Below are 18,148 nucleotides of genomic sequence, written 5' to 3'. Positions count from 1 at the left end.
GCGGTCCGGAGAGACCCGGGTTCGGTTCCCGCTAAGGGCGCGTACCTCGGTTGCAGTTTGTCCCCGGCCCTGGTTGGTCGTGCGGGTGGCAGCCACTCGATGTGTCCCTTCACGTCGATGTTTCTCTCTCTCTCCATCTCCCTTCCTCTCTCTCCCTCCCACTCTATCTGTACAAAAAATGGAAAAATATCCTCGGGTGAGGATTAAAAAAAAAAAAAAAGAAAAGAAAAAGACACTGTCTGTCCTGTTCACATAGGAGACTCAGGGCCTGGCATACAGTAGGTTTTTTTTTTTTTTATCTTCACCTAAGGATATTTTTCCATTTTTTGTTCAGATAGAGTGGGAAGGAGAGAGAGAAATAGAGAGAGAGTAACATCAACGTGAAAGGGACACATCGAGTGTCTGCCACCCTCACGACCCAACCAGGACTGGGGACAAACTGCAACCAAGGTACATGACCTTAGCAGGAACCGAACCTGGGTCTCTCTGGACCGCAGGCCGACACTCTAACCACTGAGCAAAACCGACCAGGGCCAGTAGGTTCTTAATAAGGCCAGCTTCATGAGCGCTTGGGAGAGAGCTGTGCGTTTGGGGTTTAATGTTCGTCAGTTGCAGTCTTGAACTTCTTAATCATTTGTCTTTGGATTAATGTTTTGTAAGCAAAATTCAATGAAACAAGAGGGCGTGCCCTGGGGACTTGAAGCCTTACCTCCCGGGGATTCTCCCCAACGTCTACCCAGTGTTCCCTGCCGCCCTTCCTTTCCCCTTCTCCCCCACCCCCGCGCTGGTGCTAGAGCAGGAGGAGATTGGCCTGCAGGGAGGGGGGGGGGGTCGGGTTCTCCTGCCTGCATATGGAGTTCTGCAGTCTGCAGTGCCTGTGAGGGTATGGACTCTCTCTTCTAGGACCCACATGCCCAAGGGAGCACAGTGCTCAGTAGCCAATAAAAAACACAATGACCGGTTGAGGAAACTGCAGGAAAAAAAAAGAAAATATTTTCTTCCTGCTTTTTGCACAAGGGGACCTGCATTTTCATGTTGCCCTAGACCCCACACATTAGGTAGCTACCCCTGGTTCCCGGTGAATATTTGTGAAATGGATAAATCAAAGAAATTTGATGAATCGAATGTATGTTTCTTTAAAGCAGTCACCTCAAGAGTGTTGTCATTTCCTAAAATATTTTTGGATCTTTTTATCGATAAAGTCACTCATTTGTTCGACAACTATTTTTTGAGCCCCCACGATGTGTCAGGTTCTGGGGAACTATTCGGATAAGGCTGTGGAAAATATTTATCCTTAGAACTGCTCTGGGGTGGATTTACATTCTTAAAGAAGCATAAAATCTCTGTGGGCCACATCAGGTGAATAAAGTGGACCATAAAACAAAATAATCTCAATGATTCCACTTGGGACTAAAAACACTTTATAACCATGGAACCAGAAACGAAAAACATTGGGTTCCTGCCCTGGCCAGGTGGCTCTGTCAGTAGAGCGTTGTCCTGTACACCAAAAGGCTGTGGGTTCAATATCCAGTCGGGGCACATACCTAGGTTGGGAGTTCGATCACTGGTTGGGACATGTGTGGGAGGCAACCAATCAATGTTTCATTGATGTTTCCTCTCTCTCTCAAATTAATTAAAAAAAACATATCCTCAGGTGAGGGTTAAAAAAAATAAAAACAAAAAAATAAAAACATTGGGTTTCTTATATTAAACTGGTTCTGGAGATAATTTCCAAATACAAGTTTTGAAAACATTTTGAGTTACTTTTAATAAATGAAGAGTATGACTCCCTCGAAGCAGGAATTACAATTTACATGTAGAAGCTCTGGAGTAAATAAATTTTTTTTTAAAGAAAGTTTTGTTTTTTTCAATTTCAATATTCTTTTTTGTTTTACCTAAGCTTCACTTAAAAAAATTTTTTTCCCTTTATTGATTTTGGAGAGAGAGTAAGTGAGAGAGAGAGAGAGAGATAGAAATGTCTATGAGAGAGAACATTGATTGGCCTCCTCCTGCATGCCCCCCCACTGGGAATCGGGCCCACAACCTGGGCACGTGTCCTGACTAGGAATTGAACCAGTGACCTCTTGATTCATGGGTTGATGCTCAACCACTGAGTCACACCGGCCGGACCTAAGCTTTACTTTTTATCATAAATTTCACACACAAAAGGAGTCTAGCTGATCGGAACATGGCTATTAGTGATCACCTGCTTCCACAATCTCAGTTCTTATAATCCCAGCATGGTTTGTTTGCTGCGCTATTAGAGCTTCCAAATTGTTACTTAGTTCTTCATTTTGGGGACTCTGTGATAAGCTATTTATTTTCTAATACCTCGCTTACTGATACTTCTGTAGTTAGTTATTTATAATACCTTTCCTACTTAGGCTGGTCCTTGTTAGCTGCATCACCTTAATTTCTTTCTGCCTTAGTTTCTTCATAGTACTGTAGTAAGGACTAAGTGAAGTAACATGTTCAAAGGCTTTAGAACATTACCTGGCATATGGTAAATGCCACAGAAGAATTTTATTACTATAATTATTATTATCTGGCCCTATGCATCTAGGCCAGGGATGGGCAACTTTTTCCTCTACTGGGCCAGACAGTAGATATTTAAGGCTTTGTGGGTCAGGCGATCTCTGTCATAACTTCTCAAGTCTGTTGTTGTAATGCCAAGATCCGCCTTAGACCATATATAAATGAATGGGCGTGACTGGTTCTAATAAAACTTTATGAACAAAAACAGGTGGCTGGTCAGATTTGGCTCATGGGCAGTACATTTGCTGACCCCCACCTACGCCTTTCTTATGGGGTTAAGTGTGAATGGCTAGTGAAGGCTTAGCCAGGAGTCAACAGTTGGGAGCCACAGTGGCCTCGGTTCATCTGAAGCCCGGGTCACAGTAATAACAGGCTTCTGTAGAGATGATAGCTCAAAGTGAGGGCAGAGGTGGTATCTCCATGGACATGCAGCTGCAGCTGGTGGAGGTAGTAGAGTATTTAGGCTACAGGTGGGCAACTCCATGTATTCCCCTCTCCAGAACTGATTTAGTTCTGACAGACTGATCCAGGAGCATCTTAGAAACCCCTGCTCAGTGCCTATATCTGCCAAGTTTACTGTACCTCCACAGCAGGCCTCTGTGTGCTCTGTGTACCTGTATAAGTGCCTTATTTCAACCAGTTCATATTCAGTAGCCATCTCCACTTTAATATTTTAAAAACTAGAGAAAAGGTTTTTTTTTGGGGGGGGGCTTGCAGGCCCCAGATTTCTATAACATTCTTTGCCCTTATAGTTCTTTGTGAGCCAAACTATTCAGGAAAGTGGAACCCTATTCAGTTATACTGGCCCTTCGCTTGCTTGGCAATTGATTTCCCCTAGAGTGACCTCGAAGGAGTCAGGAAGTTATTTTATTTTATTTTTGTTCCATGTCAGGTCAGCATGCAATATGCTTGCCTAAGTAATAGATATTATCTAGCTAGATTAGTAGATATGGACAGGATGTTTATTTTCTCTGTGAATTTGATGTCTTAATGTGCCTGGCAGTCAACGTGTGCTCTCGGCCAGGCTCACATATGCACTGTCCTTAAGGTAACACGGGGCCCTGCCAAAGTACACTCCTGCTGTGCTCCGCAGAGGCGGGGCTTTACCAGAACTCCGAGGAGGATCCAGATTTAATTGGGCTTTCATTAGATATAACAAAATTGATTGATTGATTGATTCAAGAAATATTTACTCGGTTTCTAATTATATGTGCCAGATACCATACTGGTCCTTGGAGGGAGAGAAATGAGTCAACACCATCTCTGTTCTCACAGAGCTCACCGTTTGGTGCTAGAGGCAGACGTTAAACAAGCCATCAAACAGGTAAGGACGGCATGTAATTAGAATCAGGAGGAAGTGCTAGAAAGGAAGTGAAAGTTCATACCAATGCTTCGAAAACTTGCTGGCCATAAGGATCATCTAGGACCCTTGTTAACATTATGGATTCCCTGGCCCCATCCAGACCTGCTGAATCATAATCTGTAGGGAAATCTATATATTTGAAGGGTAACCCAGATAATTCTTATGGACAAGCAAATTTGGGAAACCCTGGTCTAATAGAATTTAAAACAAAGACCAAAACTGTAGCTTCCAACCAGGTAGTAGTCTTAAAAGTGTTATTTGGCAGGTCTTTGAAGATTTGTTATAACAATGGGCTGAAAGCTTTCAATTCAGATTTGTGTTTGCTGATGCTGATGACCTATGGACCTCAATGGCACCTTTATGAAACCCTCATTAGGTTGCCAGGCAATGGGCTACTCTACCAACTGGGTTTTGTTTCCTAGATGTGAGACCTTCAGAAACTCCTGAGGTTTTCTTTCTTTTTGTTTAAAAATAATTTTCTTTTTCCTAATCCAGAAAAGATGCCACTGAGGATATTTAACAACAACTTAACATTCCTCTCCTTCAGACTCCCACATACACAACAGACTTCATGGCAGCTTCAGTTTAACCCATTCAGCTTTCGACTTGGCCTCAATGAGAGAAGCAAAATCTCTTAACAGCTTATAAATATCCTTATACTGTAATTGCCTGTTTACTTTTAGTTACTATTCATGTGTATGGCTTTTTTTTTTTTTCTTTTTCCTTTATTGATTTGAGAGTGAGAGGGAGAGATAGAAATATCGTTGAGAGAGAACATTGATTGGCTGCCTCCTGCATGCCTAGCACTGGGGTCTGGGCCCACAACCTGGGCACGTGTCCTGACTGGGAATCAAACTGGCAACCTTTTGGTGCAGGGGTCGACGCTCAGCCACTGAGCCACACCTGCTGGATGTGTATGACTTTTTTAAAGTGATATTTAACTTTGGAATCTTACTAATGTAAAACATCATAAAATTTTTCATTAGCATTTTAGACTATTTTGCCTTAAAAATGATATTTACAGCTTTTTTCTCAATACAAAAGTAATTTATTCATTGTAGATATTTGTAGTGACCTACAAAGAATGAAATTAAAAAATCAACTGTAATCTTACTACTCAGAAATAATAACTTTCAACATCTTAGTCTATTTTCTTTTAATCCGTTTACTGTTCGTTTTTAGTATATTTCTCTCAATTGATCTATAGATAGTTATAACTGTGATTATACTCTATGTGAAGTTTGTATTTAGATTTTTAATAATGATACCATGAGCATTTTTCCATTAAAATTTAGAATTTATATTTGCATAAACCCCTTTGTATATAAATCTATGTTTATATCTACTAGTCATCTTATAAGATAGTCCTAGTCATGAAATCACTGGGTTGAAGGACATGCTCTTTTTTGAGATTGTTAATACATGTTGCCAAATTGCTTTTCAGGAAGATTTTACCAGCTTAAGCCCAGAGAGTGTCTTTAGAGGGAGAGGCTAGAAATTATTCTTGACTAGATGGATCCACTGGGACCAATAACCTCTAGGCAATGGGCATGATTTATTAATGCACCAGTTAGCCTCCTTATGTTCTGTGGTCCCAGACTTGTATTCCTAACTCTGACAATGTATTTTCTTTCTTTCTTTCTTTTTTTAAAAATCTTTATTGTTGAATGTATTACAGATGTTCCTCATTTTCCCCCCATCGACTCCCTCCTCCCCCCTCCCGCCCCCCTCCCACCTTTTCCCACACTATTGTCTGTGTCCTTTGGTTATGCATATAGATTCTTTGGTTTATTTCTTTCCATCCCCCAACCCCTTTCCCTTTGAGGTTTGTCAGTCTAGCAATGAATTTGTGCTTCTTAATCCCTTCACCTTTTTCACCCTTCCCCTAATCCCCCTCTCATCTGGCTACCAACAAAATGTTCTCTGTATCTATGAAAATGTTTCTGTTCTGTCTGTTCATTTTGTTTGTAGATTCCATTGTTGATAGCTATGTATTCATTGCCATTTTGTTTGTTCATATATTTTATCTTTTTCTTCAAAAAGACCCTTCATCATTTAATATAATAACGGTTTGGTGGTGATGAACTCCTTTAACTTTTTCTTGTCTGGGAAACTCTTTATATGGCCATCAATTCTAAATGACAGCTTTGCAGGATAGAGTAATCTTGATTGTAGGTTCTTGCTTTTTATCATTCTGAATATTTCTTGCCACTCCCTTCTGGTCTGCAAAGTTTCTTTTGAGAAATCAGCTGACAGTCTTATGGAAATTCCCTTGTAGGTAACTAACTGCTTTTTTCTTGCTGCTTTTAAAATTCTCTCTTTGTCTTGAACCTTTTGCATTTTGATGATGATGTGTCTTGGTGTGGGCCTCTTGGGGTTCATCTTGTTTGGGACTCTCTGTGCTTCCTGGACTTATATGTCTGTTTCCTTCACCAAGTTAGGAAAGTTTTCTGCCATTATTGTTTCAAACAGGTTTTCGATTTCTTGTTTTCTCTCTTCTCCTTCTGGCACCCCCAAGATGCGAATGTTGGCACGCTTGAAGTTGTCCCAGAGGCTCCTTACACTCTCCTCAGTTTTTTGGATTCTATTTTCTTTTTGCTGTACTGATTGAACGTCTTTTGCTTCCTTATATTCCAAATCAATGGCTTGCATCTTGGATTTACGTACTCTACTATTGAATCTGTGTAAATAATTCTTTATTTCAGTTAATGCCTCATTCATTTCTGACTGTGCATCCATCATTTCTGACTGGTCCTTTTTTATGCTCTTGAGGCCCTCACTAAGTTCACTGAGGTTCTTACTAAGTTCATTGAACATCCTTATGAGCAGTATTTTGAACTCAGCATCTGTTAGGTTGCTTATCTCCATTTCGCTTAGTTCTTTTCTTGGGATTTTGTTCTGTTCTTTCATTTGGGACCTGCTTCTTTGTCTCCTCATTTTGGCTGCCTCCCTGTGTTTGTTTCTGTGTATTACTTAATGAGAGGTATAGGGCTCGCTGAGACCAGATGCTGCTTGTTTGAAAGAATTTAGGAAAACCTGAAGCAGGATCCAAGACAGGCCAATCCTTTGGTTAAGCAAGTGGCAACAGCTTGGGTGGGCTTGAAAGTTGGGTGGGGTGGGGCGGGGCCTCAGGGAGTCAGCGGGGCGGGGCTACCAGTGTGAGCCAGGTTGCTGGAGTCCCAGATATGGCGACTGTCTGCCGCCCCAGGGCAGGGCTCACCAAAGGAACACAGGCCTCTTACGGCACATTTGTCCTGGAGAAAGCCCCCTCTCCAGCACTCGCTCCAGTGCCAAACAGCTCAGTTCTTCCCTGTATGTCTCTGGTGCCCCTGGAGTTGCCTCCCCTCCAAGCTTAGAGGGAGAGAGTCCGATTAGTCCGTGCGCGGGCCCTTTAAGAAGCTGCCTGGGGCTCCAGCCGCCTCAGCCTCCCTGAGCCTCAGTTCCCGCTGGTTTTTCCAGCCAGAAGTGATGGGGATTCTCTTCTCGGCACTGGAACCCTGAGCGGGGCACCTGGTGTGGGACGGGGACCCCTCAGTCCTCAGGGAGGACCTTCCCAGCCGAGGTGTCCTCCTGATTTGTATCCGCCACACATGGGTGTGGGACCAGCCCGTCCCCTCGCCCTCCTACAGTCTGGATGTGGCTGTTGCTTTAATTCCGTAGTTGTAGGACTTCCATTCAGCTCGATTTCAGGCAGTTTTGAATGATGGTCGTTCTGTAGTTTAGTTGTAACTTTGATGTGGTTGTGGGAGGAGGTGAGACCGCGGTTACCTACCTGCCATCTTGACCTGACAATGTATTTTCAACACTGAGTATCGTAGGTAGGACACTGAAAGAGCCATACCAACCTATCCTTGCTATTGCACCAGAGTCTTAGAGAATGTGTGTTACTGATGGTGAGTAGTCCTGCAGCGTGTAACTGGAACCATGTCTGTTTTTCCACTCACATTATAAGCACTGTTTTTTTTAAATCCTCATCCGAGGATATTTTTCTACTTATCTTCAGATAGAGTGCCAGGGATGGGGAGAGAGAGAGAGAAACATCGACGTGAGGGACAGATCGACTAGTTGCCTTCTTCACTACCGAGGTACGTGCCCTTGACCGGAATCTAACCTGCAACTCTTTGGTCCATGGGATGACGCTCTAACAGCTGAGCCAAACTGGCCAGGGCAAAAGCACTGTTGTTAATTGGCATCTAAACGGGGGTGGGGTGGGGGATACAGCTAGTGAGTCACTGGCAAATCATAGTACTAGCACTCTCAATTGAAGGGAATGTATTTTCAGTCCTCAAATGGAAACATTTCCAAATTCACAGTGCTGTTTCTGGCTAATCATCTTTAAGGAAAGATGAAATGCTGGTGCTTGTAGCTTCATACTTTGTGAAATATCTGTTTCATTCCCCCCTCCCCACTTTCGACTTTCCGTTGAGCATCATGTCTCAGTGGACCTGAGCTACGATAGACGAGTAGAAGGAAAGCTTACCACTTCTCAGGCTTAGCTGACCTCAGGTTACACGGACACACAGTGACATGTGATGAACTTACGATTCCCACCAAGTGACTTAGTGAAAGGGGGGGGGGCGGGGAGTGGTGGAAAGTAGCTGTTTCACATGCAAGCACAGGTTGTACGCACCATATACTTGGCTTCTGGCTTCAAGCAGTGATGATTACAGGAGTCTCCAGGATGCATATAGAGCATTTGGAAGCAGCCCGAGGGCTTGTTTTTACTTGATCTGATTTCTCTCCACTCTGTTGGCAATTCATTACCAGCCCGAATTTAACAGAGCTTCAGAGCAAGAGACACTCAGGCTGGACCTGGGTGGGCACGCACCCCTAATCACAGGGGGCTGTCTTCAAAGGAAGTTTTTAAGGAGAGGGACAGCATGGGTGTGGGACAGGAAAAGCAGCGGTAAGACAGGTGGAAGCTGAAAGCTACTTCTAGCACAGGAAGAGAGGGCCTCCACACTGAAGGAATTCTAACAAGTAGGCACAGCAACCACTTTGTTCAGTAGTTTCTTATCCATTACCTTATTTGACAACATATGCCATCCTTAAAATAAGCAGAATAAGTATGACAGGTCTGCGATCCTTTATTTGAAACCCCTAAGGCATGATCATTTAGATCTCAGAACTTTTCAGAGTTTAGGCAAGTCCTACAATGGATGTTAAATGTGTTATGAAATACCCACAGCAGGGTCTGAGACAACATCCTGTTATCAGATACATGAATGTTTCAGTAGTGAGACAAATGGATAGTCATAATAAGGAGATCAAGACTATAAACAGCCTTATGTCAGTTTAGGTTAGGTTTTTGCAGCCCAAAGTTATGAAAAACGATTAGTTTTTTCAGAGACTTATGGAGTTTGCAATTAAGGGTATGGGATTATGGCCTCAATTAATCCCATTTACAGATGAGGAAACAGAAGTCAATAGGTGTTAAGTGACATGTCCGTTGTCATACAGAACCTTAGTCTCCTTTTTGCTGTCAGTTTTTGATTATCTTAAAATGGGACGATTATGAATATCCCCAGATGATCTAAACCAATCCTATTACTTATTTATTTTTAAAATATTTTTTCTTTATTGATTTCAGAGAGAGAGGAAGGAAGAGGAAAAGAGATAAAAACATCGATGAGAAAGAACACTGATTGGCTGCCTCCTGCGTAACCCCCTCTGGGGATCAGGCCCACAACCTGGGCATGTGCTCTGACCAGGAATCAAACTGGCGACCTCTTGGTGCATGAGTAGACGCTCAGCCACTGAGCCACACTAGCCGGGCCCTATTACTTATTTTAATATTAACACATGGTAACATTTTGTTTTGAAAATTTTGATTCCATGGTAAGAAATGTTTTCTTCCATGTCTGCCTCCATAAAAGTCTGTTATATCTTTGTCTAGGTTTCTCAAAATGGGACCTTGGGATTTAAATTTCCCCTTTGGGTCAGGTGAGCTCTTTTCCAAAATTCATTGTAGTTTTAGTCATAGACCTGAATGAAGGAATCATTTTCATAAAAGGAGCAAGTGTTTATTGAAATTTACATATAAAGAGTGGTCCTAAGAAGAAGAAAATGTTCAAGAAGTAACTTTCATGTTTCCCTATCCCAAGTACCATTCCCCAGGAGTACCTAGGTGTGACCAAAATGGACTCTGACTTTAAAAGAACACTGCCTAAATCAAAACTCCTAACAACCTCTATAATATGCTGGCACATCTCAAAGTACCAGCGTACGCTGTTCTGTTACTCAATAGTAGATTAAAGTATTCCAGCCAATGCCTGAGCAAACTACGTCGGTGTTGACCGGTGACTCTGACCTGACTTGGAAAAATCAGCTTTGTTAAAGAAACAATAGGCTGAGTGTTAGCCAGTGGACATTCAGTTCCAGCACCTTTCCTAACTTGCTGTGTTATCTGACTATGATAGTGCTTACAATCTTTAGTTTCAGTAATTGTAGTTCCTTTGAATATATGTGCATAAAAGAATTAAGAAATAGACATGCAAATAGTTTTGTATGTATTAGTAAGAAACCAAAATAACTGACAAGTGTCCATTATTGAAGCTCTAAAGATAATATTTTATTAAGGATGCTGTGATACACTATTTAAAGCATAACACAGACCACTGCATAATCATAAATATGTAAAATAAAGTTGATGAAACATAATTGCTTAATCTCATATTATAAAATGTATGTGCATGTGTGTGTGTGCTAATAAAATGTTTCTTTTGGTTTTATGCCAGGTTTATTGGGGTATTACATATATATTACATAAAATTCATCCTTTACAGTGTGCAGTACTATGAGTTTTGACAAATGCATACATACAGTTGTGTAACTACCATCATGATCAAGAAATAGAACAGTTCCATCACCCCAAAAAGTTCCCTCATGCCCCCTTTCTATTCAACATCCAATCCTCATCCTAAACCCTGGCAACTGTTGATTTGTTTTCTGTCTCTTGCTTTTCTCAAGAATGTCATATACATAGAGTCAGACAGAATGTAGCCTTTGAGGCTGGCTTCCTTTACTTTAGCATAATTCATGTTTGGCTTCATCTATATTATTGTATGTGCTGGTAGTTTTTTTCTTTTCATTTCTTTTTTTCTTTCTTTATTTTGGTTAATCCTCACCCAGGGATATTTTTCTATTGATTTTTTATGTAGAGTAAAAAGGAGGGAGGGAAAGAGAGAGAAACATTGATGTGAGAGAGACACATCGATTGGTCCTGCATGGCCCCAACTGGGGTCAGGTATCAAACCTGCAACACAGGTACATGCCCTTGACCTGAATTGAACCTGAGACCCTTCAGTCCACAGGCTGATGCTCTGACTGCTGAGCTAAACTGGCCAGGGCTCTTTTTGTTGTAGATTGATATTCCATTATATGGATAGACCACAATTTACTCTAATTTATCCATAACTTTTACTTATCCATATTTCTCATTAAAGGACATTACATTGTTTCCAGTTCAACCATATGAATAAAGTTACTATTAACATTTAAAAAAATTCTTTTTCTTTATTGATTTTAGAGAGAGAGGGAGTAGGAGGGCGAAAGAGACAGAAACATTGATTGGCCACCTCCTGTTCCTCACTGGGGATTTGGCCTACAACCTGGGCATGTGTCCTGACCAGGAATTGAACTGGTGACCTCTTGGTGCATGGGTCGACGCTCAAATACTGAGCCACCCCGGCCGGGCACTATTAACATTTCTATATAGTTTTTTTTTCTGTGAACATAGTATCATTTCTCGGGTAAATACTCAGTAGTGGAACTATATTTCTTTCATTAACATCACTCCATTATTATCAAACTTAATGATGTATCTATACATATAAAGTAATGGGGAAGGACTGATACAACTATCAATGAAACAAACAAAAGAAAGTACTTAGCCCAAATTATATTGGTATTTCAGTTAAGGTGATGTTTTATATTATTTGAATAATAAAATAAATTTATTTTACTAAAGTGTGATTATTGCCAATTTTTCCCCCCATCACAAATGGTTCAGTGAATAATCTGAACACATAATCTACCCACTGGTTTTTATTAGTGAAAGCAGGTTAAAATGTTTTTATTCTTTTCCTATAGCACCAACTTAAGCTTTATTCCTTAGGCTTTTTGTGTGTGTGTGTGTCTGAAAGGTTCTAAAATGATTAAAATGGTTTCACATGAAAAAAGAAGGACTTTATTTTTTAAAGCAGTTTTAGGTTCACAGCAAAATTGAGGGGAAAGTACGCACACATGATAGCCTCTCCCATCATCAATATCCCTTACCAGAATGGTACATTGTTACAGTTGCTGAGCCTATAACAGCACATTATAATTACCCAAAGTCCACAGTTTACAGATCACTCTTGGTGTTGTACATACTATGGGTGTAGACAAATTTATGACATGTATCCATCACTATGATATACAGAGTATTTTCACTGCCCTAAAAATCCTTTGCGCTTCACCTATTCATCCCTTCCTCCCACCTAGTCCCTGGCAACCACTGATCTTTTACTGCCTTAACAGTTTTGCTTTGTCCAGAATGTCATGTAGTTGTAACCATGAGGTAGGTAGCCTTTTCAGATTGGCTTTTTCCATGTAGTAATATGCGTTTAAAGTTTTCCCGTGTCTTTTCTTGACTTGATATCTCCATTATTTTTAGTGCTGAATAATATTTCATTGTCTGGATGTATCACAGTTTATCTGATCACCTGCTGAAGGACATCTTGATTGTTTCCAAGTTTTGGCAATGACAAAGCTGCTATTAACATCTGTGTGCAAGTTTGTGTGTGGACATAAGTTAACCAGCTCCTTTGGGTAAATACCAAGGAGCATAATTGCTGGAGCATATGGTAACAATATTTTTATTTTTATAGGAAACTGCCAAACTGTATTTTAATGAGGCTGTATCATCTTACAATCCCACCAGCAGTGAATGGAGTGCCTCTTGCTTCACTACTTGCCAGCATTTGGTGTAGTCGGTGTTCCAGATTCTGGCCATTCTAATAGATATGTAGTGGTATCTCATTGCTGTTTTAATTTGCATTTCTCTGTTGACATGTGATGTGGAACATTTTTTCATATGCTTAACTAACACCTATGCATCTTCTTTGGTGAGGTGTCTGTTAGGGTCTTTTACCCATTTTTAAAATAGTTTTTTTTTTTTTTTTATTGTTGAGTTTTCAGAGTTCTTTATACATTTTGGATAACAGTCCTTCATCAGATGTGTCACTTGAAAATATTCTCTGCCTTGATATGCCTTTTAAGTCTCAAAGGGAAAGTGTCCCATCAAGGAAGAGGTACCCAGGGGAATAGCGGTGATGGTAGTGTCACATTGTAGATGAACTGCCTGTGTAGACACAGACTTACTATGTTTAGCTTGAACTTAGTGACCTACATCCTTTATTTTTTCTCTCTCTGGATGATCCTTTGAGTAGTAATAGCCTCTCAGTGCCTGGGAGGGCACTTGTGTGGGGATTTTGTTGCTTCTATGGAGACAAATAAGTTTATTGGACTATGTACCTATAGCTCAGAGCTCAGTTTTCAGTTCCACTCATATTTCTCCATCTCCAGCTGGATGTCCTTGAAGACATCAAATTCAACCTGTCCATGGACATGCGGTCATCTTTGATTGTTCCTCTTGTAGCTTCTATATCTATGGAGTCACTGTGTTCTATCAGTTTTACTTCCAAACCATCTCACTTCTATTTTTTATTTCCTTTGTCATTGCCTTAGTCCATGGCTCAGGGCCATCCAATAGAAATATCATGTGAACCATACAGGTAGTTTTAAATTTTCTAGTAGCCACATTAAAAAGCTAAAAAGAAATAAGTTAAATTAATTTTAATAATATTTATTTAAACCAATGTATCCAAAGTTTTATCATTTCAACATGTAATCAATGTAAGATTAACAAGATTGCATTCTTTTGTGTGTGCCAAAACTTTTAAACTTGGAGTACATCTCAATTAAAATAGCCATATTTCAAGTACTCAGTAGTCACGCACTGGGCAGGGCAGTTGGAACATACCCCCTTGCTCTTGGCATTTCTCTTTCCCATTCTGTCTTTACCATGGTTGCAGCTATTACACAGTCACACCACTTCCCTTCCTAACATCCTCTGATGGTGGGTCTGCAATAGCATGTAGAAAAGAGTCCAACTTCCTTAGTGTTCACTCAATCATTCAGTATTTTTTTTTCTTCTTTCTCAGGTTTTTTTTTTATCCTCACCCGAGGACATTTTTTTGTTCAGAAAGAGTGGGAGGGAGAGAGAGAGAAACATCAATGTGAAAAGGACACATCGAGTGGCTGCCACCCGCACGACCAACCAGGGCCGGGGACAAACTGCAACCGAGGTACACGCCCTTAGCGGGAACCAAACCCGGGTCTCTCTGGACCGCAGGCCAACACTCTAACCGCTGAGCCAAACCGGCCAGGGCTCATTCAGTATTTTTATTTATTTATTTTTTTTATCCTCACCCGAGGACATTTTTCCATTTTTTGTTCAAGTAGAGTGGAGGGAGAGAGAGGAACAGAGAGAGAGAGAAACATCGATGTGAAGGGACACATCGAGTGGCTGCCACCCGCACAACCGACCAGGGCTGGGGACAAACTGCAACCGGGGTACGTGCCCTTAGTGGTAACCGAACCCGGGTCTCTCAGGACCGCAGGCCGACGCTCTAACCGCTGAGCCAAACCAGCCAGGGCTCATTCAGTATTTTTTAAGTGGCCACCACATGGCAGGAACTCTGGGATGTTCCCAGGAATGAGGTAGATATGGTCCCTGCACCTGAGTTTTCGCTCCAATGCCAATGTAAGCTCCTTAGAAGCCTGGTCTATCAGGCCCTTCCCATCGTATGAACTGGAGCCCATCCTTCTCCCACCTCATGGTTTCCCAACCAGATAATATTAATAGATATACAATGAGTATTTCTTATATGTCAGGTGGTATGCTAGATGCTTTATTTAATCTTCATTGGCAGACCCATGAAGAAAGTACCATTACCCTCAATTTATGGTTTCAGAAAGGAGGCTGGCAAGGTGAGGTTAACTTGCCTAAAGACACACCCAGCTCAAAAGCATTCGTCCCCAGACTGGATGGGGGGCAGTGCTTTACCAGCGGACCACCCTGCTTCTGCAGATTAATGCCAGTGATGTTTCTGGCCATTACCTCTGCCAGAATGCCCTCCTCTACCGCCACCACCCCCCTTTGATGAAATTACATTATTATCATCCATGACTCGGTTTTAATCTACTATATTTCTCTGTAGCTTCTTCAGACACTTTCATGTGCATCTTTCCCTACAGGTGGCAGCCCCTCCCTCTTCCACCTCTAACAAAAGCTGTCCCATCCTCTTTCACTGAGACTCCGGCTTGTGTTAGAGCTGTACACGGTCCATTGTTGGCATCTGTGTGTATATCAGTATTTATATAGACATTTGTGAATCTATATATTGATGTACACAAAACTTCATAAGATCAGGGACCTGGTCTCCCCGCCCCCAACAAAGTTTTCTGTAGACCTAGCCTTCAGATATAAAGAACAACACTTTTTTCAATTCTTTTCCTTTTGTCTTTCCCACCGAGGTTGCCCCGGTGCTCTTGTAAACACCATTCCAAGGATTTCAGTTGTCCTTTTAGGGTCAGATAATTGGAAACATCTGAATTTCAACTACCACCAAGAAGAGGCAATGAAGAGATATGTAGTTGTCAAAGGATCCTCTGCTAAAGATTAAAGATGGCTTTTCAAAATGGCAAGCTTTTGTGTGTCTTCACAAAATATGCCCTGGCTCAAGGGAACTGCTGGGTGAAGATTATTCCTTTCTCAGGATAAAGATCTTGCCAAGAGGTTGTATCCAAGTCCCTGCTTAGTATTATGACCTGCTGTTCCAGAAACCCAGGACGTCTCCTGAATTTGAGATACAGCTGAATGTCATTAATTTTAGGTGGTACAATTTCATTGTTAGTGATAAACTTAGGTTCATATTCTCCTTTGTTTAGCAAACATTTCCTTGTGCTACATTTTGGACGGATATTTAAAATACTAAAGAGAGCCCTGGCCAGTTTGGCTCAGCGGTTAGAGCGTCAGCCTGCGGTCCGGGTTTGGTTCCCGCTAAGGGCATGTACTTCAGTTGCAGTTTGTCCCCGGCCCTGGTTGGTCGTGCGGGTGGCAGCCACTCGATGTGTCTCTTCACATCGATGTTTCTCTCTCTCTCTCTCTCCCTTCCTCTCTCTCCCTCCCACTCTATCTGTACAAAAAATGGAAAAATGTCCTCGGGTGAGGATTAAAAAAAAAAAATACTAAAGAGAATAATTTGCCTTTCAGCACCTTGGAACATTTTATAGCCATCTCTATTTGCATGAAAGCAATTTTAACACATTATTTTCTTTATTCACAACCATTACCTCAGGATGAACTCTGGCTGAGCTTGAATTAAGTGGGCAATTGAGAGTAATAAATTCTATAATTCAGACCTCTACTACATTATTTTTCTAGCTGTTGGGATGAAGTAAGGTGTGGACAAAGTGCATGACAACATAGAAGTCAAAAAAATAATTGTGGACTAAATAAACCAAGGGGTTATTTATTTTTTCTTTTGTAAGACAGTTTAAAAAATCTATTTTTCTAGCATATATATATTTAATCCTCACCCAAGGATATTTTTCCATTTATCTTCAGATAGAGTGGAAGGAGGGAGGGAGGGAGAAAGAGAGAGAGAGAGAGAGAGAGAGAGAGAGAGAGAAATCTACTGGTCGCCTCCCACATGACATTGACCAGGGCCCGGAACAAACCACAACCCAGTTAAGTGCGGTTGACTAGAAAGGAACCTGAGACTCATTGGCCAGTAGGCCAACGCTCTAATAGCTGAACCAAATCGGCCAGGGCTCACAAGCATATATTTTTAAGTCTTCTTGAAATTGACTACTTAGCTCTTTCAACTCTAGCACCAAAGGTCTTAGCTCCTACTTTGTTCCTGTTATTACTTTGGCTATATTCTCAGATGTCACCCAGAAAGAATGCTCTTAGGTCTGAAGGGTGTTGGCCTCCTCCCTTCTCAACCCCAAACATGTTCTGAGAGCTTACTAGGGCCAAGCAGTCTTCTAGAATCACTAGAAATATAACAGCAAACACATACAAAATTTGCTGCTTGCATGGAGCTTATATCAATGTATGCAAGTGTATACAGACAGTAAGCATAATAAAATATAAAATACATAGAATGTTACAAGAGTATAAATGCTGTATAGAAATATAAAGCAGAGAAACAGAATACAGAGTGTTCTCTATATACTAATCACAGTTTTATGGTAGGGGAGCTGCACTGCAATATAACCCAGAACTAATTCTTCAATATAAATCATATTCACCTTAGAGAGTGACGATATGAGCACAAGTGATTGGCACCTTAAACGAATGTAGAAGTCTTAAAAAAATGTTTTTTTCAGTTCCCTTCTTACTCCATATTCTTTGCTTTTCATTCTTATTTCATCTTTTCTTCATTGTTGTTCAACTTTCTTTTGTGAGACATCAGAATGGTGCAGTATAAAGAGCAGTTCCACCAAATAGGACCTAAAACCAGTCCTTGCTGTGAGCCTCAGCTTTCTCATCTGTAAAGTGGAGATAATAAAACATATTTTGTAGTGCTGTGAGGATTAGAGATGAAGCATGTTTACAAAATGTCACAGTCTCTAATTGTAGGCCTCTTGAAATGGTAGCAATCATAACGAGCACATTGGCTCTAATTTACAAGAGAATAATGTGTCCCAGGCTTGACGCAACTCTTTGGCAAATGAGAACAAAAGGGGACTAGGACTCAAACCAAGTAGTCACCCAGCATCCTTAACTATTTCCGACAAAGGCTTTACTAATATCCTACTGCAGATAAATAGGACATGAACTCCAGGTCTGCGGGAGCCGATTCCACAGCACTGATTTAGCTCTTCTCCACCAAACCTTTTATCTTTTTTTTATACACGCAAGATAACTCTGTTAACAATAATGCTTATAGCAAGCATTAAGGCACATTTACGAATTGAAATTCACTTAATTCTTCAATGTAAAGCAGGTAACACCATCATTCCCCGTTAGAGCTGTGTGTATTTGAGCGCTTGAATGCATGGGAGCCACTGTGGTGCGCAGTCATGGGGCAAGCACACACGCATACCTGGTCAGGACTACTCCCTTTTTCACCGGCCCGGAGTTGGGGTTCATGTCTACTGGATTGAGGGAATAAAAACTTGGAGGAGTGCTGAAGA

The sequence above is a fragment of the Molossus molossus genome, unplaced genomic scaffold (genome assembly GCF_014108415.1).
Source record: "Molossus molossus isolate mMolMol1 unplaced genomic scaffold, mMolMol1.p scaffold_m16_p_18, whole genome shotgun sequence".
In the NCBI taxonomy this organism is placed as follows: domain Eukaryota; kingdom Metazoa; phylum Chordata; class Mammalia; order Chiroptera; family Molossidae; genus Molossus; species Molossus molossus.
The sequence above is the reverse complement of the archived record's forward strand: the minus strand, read 5'-3'. Positions refer to the sequence as shown.